Here is a 9,743-nt window from a genome sequence, read left to right on the forward strand (position 1 = left end):
CCCCGCGCCCCGCTGAGCCGCCTCCCCCCTGCCCGGCTCCCCGCTGCCACCCCCGCCGCACCCGGCTCGCAGTGCCCGCCCGCGGGGACCGACCTGCACCACGGCGGCGGCGGCGGCGGCCGGGCTGGGTCCCCCGCGGCGGCACCAGGAGCGCCGCACGGCGGCTGCCCCTTGGCGCTCGCCTCACGGGCACGAGGGACGCGGCGCGCGCGGCCCCCTCGCCGCTGGCTGCGGGGCCGGGAGCGGCGGCGGCCGCCCCCACGTGACAGGCCCGGCGGAGGAGGGGGGGGGGGGAGGGAGGGCGCGCGGCGCCGCGCTTCGCGCCCGCGGCCCCTTCGCACCTGCTGCGGGCGGCGCGCGGCGGCCGTTAGGGCGCTCGCGCCTGAGGGGGCCCTGAGGGGGCTCTGAGGCGGCCGGCAGGTGCGTGCCCCGGCTCCCCTCAGCGCCGTGCCCTGTGGGGGCTGTCCCCGCCTACAGCCTTCCCCTCAGCCCTCCGCTGAAGCCGGGTGTTAGCGGCCCTGCCGTGAGCGACCTGTCCCCGCGCCCCGGCTTTCCGAGGTTGATTTCTTCCGTAATTACTCGAGGTACAAGAGTTGTTTGGAAGTACAGAGCTCTAAACGGCCCCACCAGGCAGCTGTGTGGTGCGTATCCTCACATCTCAAGGGTTTCTAGGTTAACAAAAGCCTTACGATATTAACTGAGAAAACCAATGCTCTTTCTCCACAGGTATAAAAATCTGATATTTTTATGCTTAGGTTTAAAATCAGAAATGCTTTTTCAGTAAAATAGCACAGACCACTTATACTGATACAGTGTTTTAAGTCATATTTCTTTTGACTCTACTTCTAAAAAGATTCTCTAATCAGGTTTATGATTGCAGAAATCTCTAGTACAGAAAGCATCTGAGGAAGCAATGCATAGAACAGACTCACAATCAAAAGGTACAGGTCTTCTGTCTGTAGAGGTTCCAGGTGTCTCCTGGTAACACGGAAAGTTCCGCACGTTTTGCTCGTTGAGGGTTTACTGGTCACTTTGGATCAGCGAGGCACCCAAAGTCCAACAAGTTTTCTGTTGCCTTGTTTTTATCCCACATGTGATACTGACACAGCTCTTTCACAGCATGCATCTGCTGAGTACTTCTGATTATGTCAGTTTTCCAGGGAGTTGACTACACAACAGTAAACATTTAGCAGAGAGAGATAGAGAGTTTCGAGTACTTGTAACAGAAGCAATGTAATTAAAGCACACACCTTTGGCTGTTTGTGGAGCAGTTGTATTTTAACCACCACAGCTTGCTTTTACCTCTGTGATGTTGTTGACTTCCATCTAAATAGTCCAAGCTTATGTAAAACGTATGATTTTTAAATGTAATTACATATAATGATTATGCTCAACTTTAGAATTCCCTTTTGGCTAGTGTAAGCTTGCCCTGTGTAAATGTGGAAGCATTTAGGTATTTTGTTCCCTGTTACCAATACACTCTGACCTTGTGAAGAGTTGTGTATGATTTCAGTTTTCTCTTAAACTTCTGCACAAGATCAAGACTATGAATCACATACCAGATATTCCAAATAAAGAATTTTACCTCAGTGACAGAGCGAACATGCCCAAGGTGGGGAAGAGAGAAAATAGGAAGTAGAATGCCTTTGAAACATCTCTGAACATGCTAAAGAGTAATTAAAATTGGCAAGAATCCAGAGGCTGTGTATTCATTTGGCTTGCTTTCAAATTTCTCGTCTTCCTCTCGGCTTTGAGGTAGTCATCTTAAATAAGTCATGTGGAGGAATGGTCAAAATTATAAGGGTTGATAACACTTGTATCCTTCATACTGATATGAAAAAGTATTACTATAGCACTATTGGTTGCAGTGCTAAACAGTTCGGGAAAGGGTCAGTGGAATTTGGAACCATCTGGGCAAAGCTGAGAAACGTTTTCAGCACCAACCTGGTTTCTCATTCTTTTCCCCAGCCATCCTTGCTGATAGTCTAGGACGTGTCTGGGTGACTTTCCATATGATGAAAGCAGCAGCTGGGACCTCAATTACCCCTTTATGGCCACGTAGTGTTGTTACCTCTTCTCTTGTTCACTCCTGTAATTATCAAGCCCCTGCTGGCACATGCTGTACTCCAGTGTTTTGTTGGGAAAAGTGCTGCCAGCCAGCGCATGGGAAGGTGAGGGTGGCCTTGTCCTGGTGTTGTGAAGGAGAAGGACCTGGAACAGAGAGGCTGTGCAATCACTGCCACTCCCTTCGTAAGCAGTGAAGGGCAGAAGCAAGAGAGTTTGAACAGCACAGGGGAAGCACAGAATGCAAACCAGTGTCCTGCTACTGCATAACTATTTTAGTGTTCTGTTTGTGTTTGATGGATATGGTGCTGATACTTCTGTAATATTGCTGTATTTTGGGCGAACTTTATCTTGTTGATCTTGTCTATCCTAAATAATGTTAAATGTCATTTTTACTGAAGTGGGTTAATTCCATGTCTCAGTGTAGAAGGTTTCAGAAGCACTCCCTCAGCTGTCCAGGCCTCTTGGCTAATTACCATTCCAGAAGTCCCCTGTCAATAAGGGTGGTTTCTTTTCTGCACTAGTGCAGACACATTACTGTCACAAAGCTAGCATTGTGTTAAGTCTTGGCCTCTCATATACAACAATGACGCTTATTCAGGGAGAACAGAATCATCCTCAGAAAAGACCTAAAAAAAAACAAGTTAGGAACCCCAAAAGAGAGCACTGCTGGATGCTGCTTTACTGACCATTTTCATTTCTTCCATATCTGAAATCAGTGTAGTTATCTGTGAGCTCCTAGATGTTGCTCAGTTTATCTCAGTAAGATATAACTACCATTCACTATGATCCAAACTGCCATTATATTTGCTGAAAAGTTTATATAAAGCTTTAATTACACTGTTTATTAAGAAGAGTAAATTAGCTTCATCTACTGTAGTTAAAATCCAGTCCCAACAATACTAATTTTTTATAAGCAACTTACTCAAGAATTTTCACAAGAGATATGTCAGATCTCATGTCCTCCTTTATCAAGCTTTTGTTCGAGAAGTCTACAGTAAAGGCTAGCCAGTGTAATTTCACTTCTTTCTCTAAATCACCATACTCATTCATAGACTACACTGTATGAAACACCAGCATTAAAACATAATGTACAAATAACATGATGCAGGACTGAAAGCTGTGTAATCACTTGTTTATGAACAAGCAAGCCATTTAAATACTCAGGGGTTTCATTTCTTATAAATTTGGTTAAATAAACTGTAGGCTGGTAGTCATGGGATAGAGAATGCTTCCCCATTGACTCCATATAGCTAATCCATTTTGTTTCATTAGGAAGCTTACCCTGCCTTATCTTCAAGGGAAATCTGTTGCCAGAAATTACCAATTTCCTCTTCTTAGGTAGAAAGCCTTCTCCTACCCTTTGAAACTTTTTTTAAACATGTTCATTTTTCATGGACAAGATTATTATTTTTTTTCTCTTTCCCTGTCATTATTTGGTGGAGTTACAGTGAAATATTCCAGATGAGAGTTTATTTAAACATATTTTGTTTCTACATAAAGTTACACTTCAAATTTTCTTGTAATCTGGACAAGTACTTGATGCTAAATCTGAATGTACTATTTTTTTTCTCTCAATTTAGAGTACTAAGGGTTCTGTAGCAGTATATACATTATAAAAGTCTTCTTTCATTCAGATCTCTCTCTCACACCAGGTCAGATGAAATACACTTATTTTTATTCCTTAACATATAGATACTTTTCCTAGAGAATACTATATTTATTTACCTGATTGGTTTTCCCGTCTTTTGTTTAAATTTCAGAGGTTTTTAATGGACAAATGGAGCTCATAAAAACTTTCTGAAATGTACTGTTACTTTTGTTCAGCGTTTTTAAACACATGTAAAGAAGCTATCGATCTGGCTGCTAGCATTTAATCAGTTGGGATTGTATGTCAGACAGCTCTGAGTTTAGCCAGTGGTGCCACAAGAACGTAGCTCCATCTAGTGTTCAGTTTCTAAAACAAGTACGGGTGATCTTGAAAGTGTTTTTAATGAACTTTCTCTGCTCCCAGGTATATACTGGTAGGTCCCAATGTTGAGACATTTCGACTTATTTTATTTTATTTTATTTTTCTGGGGGGGTTGTATGTTGGCAAGTCTACCACAGTAAATGAAAAACAAAACCAAAAAACAGCCAACTATTGGAGGGCAGGTGCAGCTGTTCCAGACAGACAGCTGTTTATAACATCTGCAGCCAGGTTTGCTGTAACCATCATGCAGAGACCTTCCTAATGCAGCTTGGAAAATAGAGCTTTTACTGTAAGTTATTGCCTGCTTATGTATAGAGAATACTCCACTGTATAAGCTGTTGCTCTACTTTCTGTACTGAGGTAATTATGAGCCACAAGGCTTGTTTCAGTCAGACTTAACTCTGAACACTGTGGGATTTTATGTTTATCTAAATTTGGTTGACGTGTTCTGCATTAAGAAATGCTAGAAAAAATACATGCCTGAAAGTATTTTCATTTATATAAGACATTATTGAACTGTTTCTTTGCTAAAAATATATCCATTGTTCTGCTACCTTCTGGCAAAAGTTTCTAGCCAGCGTTTAGGTTTGAGTCAAGTAAGATGCAATTTTTCTGAGCTTTTATTTTTTTTAATCCGCTAGCTTCAAAAATAGGAGAGACCATAACAGCAAGAAAATTCCAAGTTTGTCTTACCTGCAAGTTATGAGCTGCAAGGCAAGGTTCACTCTCCTCTGTTTCTCCAGATAACGCTCTTGATCACTTCTGTCTTAAACAGTTGTTAATGCACAGTTCTTTTTTCTTATAATCACACGTACAGATGCAAGAAGTCATCTTTTTTGTAGAGAAAAGCCTCAAACAGCTCCAGCATATTTTATTTACAATTCAGTAAGTCTGATATAACAAAATACTATTTGCTTAGCTGCAGAAGCAAACCCTGGTGTGTGACTTAACTTGTTGCAACTCTCAGGCAGTAAAGATTAGTTTAAACTGCTTTCATCTGACCTCTGTGTTTGCAAGGGCAGGCAAGGTCACTTACGTGACTCAGCTGAGATGCAGTAACAGTCACATGCTAGAGCTCTTGGTTTACTGTTCAGCTTTCTTTTGTCAGTGTTTTCTGGTGTTTGCTAAAATGTGACTTCACAGAGAAGATAAGTGATACTTTCTATGGAGATTTAAATAAGATCAGGCAATGTATCAGTCAGGTATCACAAAGTCTTTGGCTGACACACATCCTAAAATTATCTTAAAGGTTTGGCCTGCAAGCAGTCACTAAGATCTACTGCAAGAGAACTAAACAACCCCATGACCAAATCATCACCTACAAAAAAAGCAGCAGGTCCCAATCTCTAATGATTGTCTCAGGTCCAGGAGTTGATAACCTGTATGTGTGTGCCATAGGATGCATAGCTCAGAAATTATAATTGGCCATGACTGACACATGTAACAGGAACTCCTAGTTTTACAGATTCTCTGGGGAGCATGTAGTCTGTTTCTACCCAATAAAGGTTTCCTATCAAAGAACCTTTCTTGGCTCTTCATGGAGTCTAACTTCTGGACACTTTCCCATGCCTGTTCCCTTTCTTATTCTCTCTGCCTTAACTGATAATCTTTTTGGTTTTCTGAAACTTGACCTAAAAACATATTCTGTCTCTCCATCAGACTGTAGTTTTTTAGCAGTTTTAAACTGCTAATGCCTCTCTTCTCTCTCCTGGCTTTGAGCAGTATGCCTCGTTGAAAGATGTCCACCTACCTCCTGGTCACTATGCTTGCACTAGATTTTAGAAATAACAATAAAAGTGTCCCCTGCTATGTTTTTATCTTTAAAATTAACTAGCATAGGAATGTGAGAGTCTCATAGCAAAAAAAAAATGACTACAAACACATTGCTAGGTTTCCTTTATATTGTCCATGAACTTTAAAGCTAGTTATCAAGATTCTAAGTCAATGTAAGATTATGAATATTCAAGTTTATAGCAGATCTTATGTAAATTGGGAAGTATTACTAGGGGTTGGTAAATGATCTCAGCTACATAAAGATTTTCCTTTCTTCCGCATGGCCAAAACAAGTTATCATACTGTTTTCACCCAGATCAAGATATATGTCTGGAATACTTGTCTGTCTCTGCAGATACATAGATCTTACCTCATATTAAAGTCACACTGTAAATGCTAAGGTTAGAGGTAAACAAATCCAAATTAAGTCCTTTACCATGACCTACCTACGTGTATGTTTTCAATTAGAAAATTACATAGATTCTACTTGAATCATGCTTTTTTTTTTTTTTGTTTTGTCTTTTAATACTTTTTCTGGCAGAAGACATGGATATTTTAATCCAGGTCATTAGAGCTCAGACTAGGATTTGGCAGCAGAAGCTGCACAGCCTCCAGATACCTTTATACCACACTGGAACTAGAGCTGGTAGGGAAACAATTTAAGTACCATCATGAGTCCTCTCAAGAGGATTGTTTTTAGCTTGATTGCAATGCCACTGATTGCAGCTGTATAAGCCTCTGAATAAGTTCTCTGTTTAAAAGTTGAAGCTGCTTGTTTTGTGTTTTACTATGATTTCTGTTAGTTCAAATAAAAGTAGAGCTTATTAGGGGGATTTTTTTTTTCATAGCTTTAATATTTGGGCAGCTAGTAAGCCTTTTCAGGTAGTTTGCAGTTCAACTTTATTTTCAACTTTCAAGTTTACTTAAGCTGTATGTGTTATTGTTTGATATCCTAATATAACATTTTATTTTTTTTGTAGCTTAATGTGAGCTTTCTTTGTTTTGTTATGGCAATAACTAATTAGAGGTTTCTCCTTCCAAAAAGTGCTTCTCTGAACAGGAAATAATTATGGTCAGTTGTCTTTACTGTGGCTGTGATACCTGGTTTAGCAGAAGTGCTTGGCTCTTATTTTGGTACTAGACTTTATTGCATGCTTTTAACTAGCGCAATCACTTGCTGGTATGTCAGTGATTGCATTTTTGATGTTACTGTTGTTTAAGGTGGTAGTTTTCTGCATCCAGATCTGGTTTGCGACTTGCATATTCAGTCTGAGAAATACTTCAATTTTTTTTAATTGTAAATGATATTTTTTGTTTGGTGTAAATATTTGTCATGTACTTGTTTTTAGAAGTTATTTTCAGAAAAGGCTTCCTTTTTAGGCTCCTTTAAAAATATATATAAATAATAATAAAAAAACCATAATTATAACATTTAGGACCAAAGCCTAGTTCATCATTTACAGAGAACCTGAAAATGCTGACTTTATTTAGTACACTTGTACAAATATATATAGAGGAAATATTTGTTTCCCTGAAACAATGGAATGAATAGGGATAGGAATTTAGCTTCTACGTTTTCTTGCTTGTGTACTGTCAGGTGCTGGGTTTGTATTCCCATGGATGGTAGCACATTCCTTCTCAAAAAGTATTCATATCTCAATTACAAACATTCCTTATTGTTTTTCTTGGACAGTCAGTCACCTGATGTTGTTGTTTGACTGTTTTTTGAGGAAACAGAAGTTCTTTTAGCATGAACACAAACAAGGGTGAAGTTGAAATGTGACTTTTTAAATGAATAATAATACTTTTAGTGTTTAATTTAGAGAATAACATCAGGCAGATATCGTAGCAGCAAATTTTAAATTAAATTTGCATAACTGTGTAGCCAAAAGGTTTGCTTTAGCTGGAAAAAGATGTTAAACAGCTCCTTTCTTGCCTTACAGCTGTTAGAAGGAGTCACTAAAACTGTAGCTTGCAAAATCAACTGCAACTTAACTGTGCTCCTGGGATTTCAGTGCTATGCTGTGTCTGATGAACCTCTGGAGGGTTATGTTGTAGGAGTAGCTGGATGGTTGTCAATGGGGAAAACTCAAATGTTCTTGTTTTAAAAGACTAGCTCTCATCTTCTTGAGGGAAAAAAAAAAAAAAAAAAAAAAAAAGTGCATTGTTTCAGGTTATAAAATAAGCCTAGGATGCAAAATTTCATGGTTCTGATTTCATATGCAAAACTGCCATGGTGTCGATAAATTTCCTTATGCTTTTATGGCTGTGTGCCCTTGTTCTTTTAGTTTTTATATGCACGGACTGATACATGTTGGAACATACAAATATATGATACCATTGACAATTAACTTAAAATTCCTTAGAATGAATGTTCATCTTTTATACCTATTGATTTTTAAAAATAAAAAACAACATTGTTTTTTGTACAAGTTTCATAAGAAAAAATATATTCAAAATGGCTATCATAAGATGGTATTAGTACTTTGGGGAAATGGTTGATATATTATTTGAAACTTTAATACATTTTTGTTGATAGGACTGCCCAGGAATGCCGTTATATTCTCCCTCTTGCATGTTGATTACACTATTTGTTTTTCTTATAATGCTAATGTCATGAGAAGAAAAGGATGTGGGCTAGCTTGGAGGCTTTTTCAGTTTGTCTACTGAAACTTAAACTGTAAACCTGTAAAATTAGATCTATATGCTTTAACTTTATTGCTGTCATTTATCCTGCATTTTTTTCCTCTCCTGGTTGTGATGACTAGCTTCTAGACTGGTGGTGAGAACAAGAAATTCATAGTATTCAGCAAAATTGGTTCTGCTAAAAATGATTTCTGGAAAAAAAAACTTTTTGAGATCTTTACAGAGATAACGCTTTTTCCACAGTAATGCATGCTCTGAACATAGTTCAGGTCTGATTGCCTCTAAGGTTGAAATATCTGATTGTAGATGGCTCCTGGCATTTCTTGGGTCCACGTGGAGAAGAGCTAAGGCTTTAAATCAGATTTTGCACTTATCCTTAAAAACCTTTTCTGTTGAGGCTGTTTCTACCAACTGCAGGTGTGGCACTGGAAAGCTGGCATTAAATCAGCATACATCTTGCAGACACATTAAAATTGCTTTTGGAAAAATACAGTGTGAGCATAAAGCCAAAGAAAATCTCTGACTCTTAAAGGGAGAGCCATCTGTCCGCATGACACAGTATCACTTTTTTAAATTGAATATACCCACAGGAAATTACATTGATGTTTTGTCTTCTAATCTTCAGTTGTGGTAAATGGGCAGTGATAGAGGAGGCAGTATAAGACCAGGCCTTTAAAATAAGAAGCAATTGGGCAAATTCATGAAAGAAAAGTCTTCAGTGATACTGACACAAAGACAGTCTCTCTGTCTATAAGCAGAGTTATAAACTTACAGTGTTACAGTGTTCTTATGTTCCTTTTTCCTGGTACTTTTTTTCAAATTGGCTATTGGGTTTTATAACTCTCTGATTAAAAAAGATTGGTCTTGTATTCATATTTTGGACATGACAAAAATTAATGGGGATGTGTTGCAGCAAGAAAAACTGAATTTATGCCTTACGAAGAAATTTCCAGTGGCTGGTTTGTGAATTAATGGAGGAAATTCCCTGGGAAGTTTGTGGGGGTCTTTGTCATGAAAAGGCTTAAAAACAGTTGAGACAGGCAAATTTAGTAATGACTCTTTCTGTTCTGTTTCCTTATGATTGCACACAAAATGTTAACCAGCAAATCGATATCACAATTAACATCTAGGAATTCCAGCTCTTCAAATTGTTTTATTGTTCATGTATATTTCTCATAATAGAAAGCTTGAAACCTTGCCCCTTCTTGTAACTGAATGTCAGTTTTGAGATTTGTGAGAACTTTATTTTATTTTATTTTATTTTATTTTATTTTATTTTATTTTATTT

General features: G+C 38.9%; 1 protein-coding gene across 9 annotated transcripts in view; it reads right to left on the bottom strand.

Annotated features, from left to right (window-relative positions):
• PPFIBP2 (PPFIA binding protein 2) overlaps positions 1-4,999 on the bottom strand; it is a 106,285-nt gene extending 101,286 nt beyond the window's left edge. For 2 of the 9 annotated variants that reach the window (XM_035329152.1, XM_035329157.1), the window contains exon 1: positions 4,730-4,998. The gene's annotated coding sequence lies outside the window, so the exon portion shown is untranslated. Of the gene's footprint in view, positions 1-932; positions 983-4,729 lie in introns of those variants that run through there. The other 7 variants (XM_035329159.1, XM_035329160.1, XM_035329158.1 and 4 more) reach the window with 6 other exon arrangements.
• Positions 5,000-9,743: the final 4,744 nt, after the last annotated feature.

Source organism: Oxyura jamaicensis, chromosome 5 (genome assembly GCF_011077185.1).
Source record: "Oxyura jamaicensis isolate SHBP4307 breed ruddy duck chromosome 5, BPBGC_Ojam_1.0, whole genome shotgun sequence".
In the NCBI taxonomy this organism is placed as follows: Eukaryota; Metazoa; Chordata; class Aves; order Anseriformes; family Anatidae; genus Oxyura; species Oxyura jamaicensis.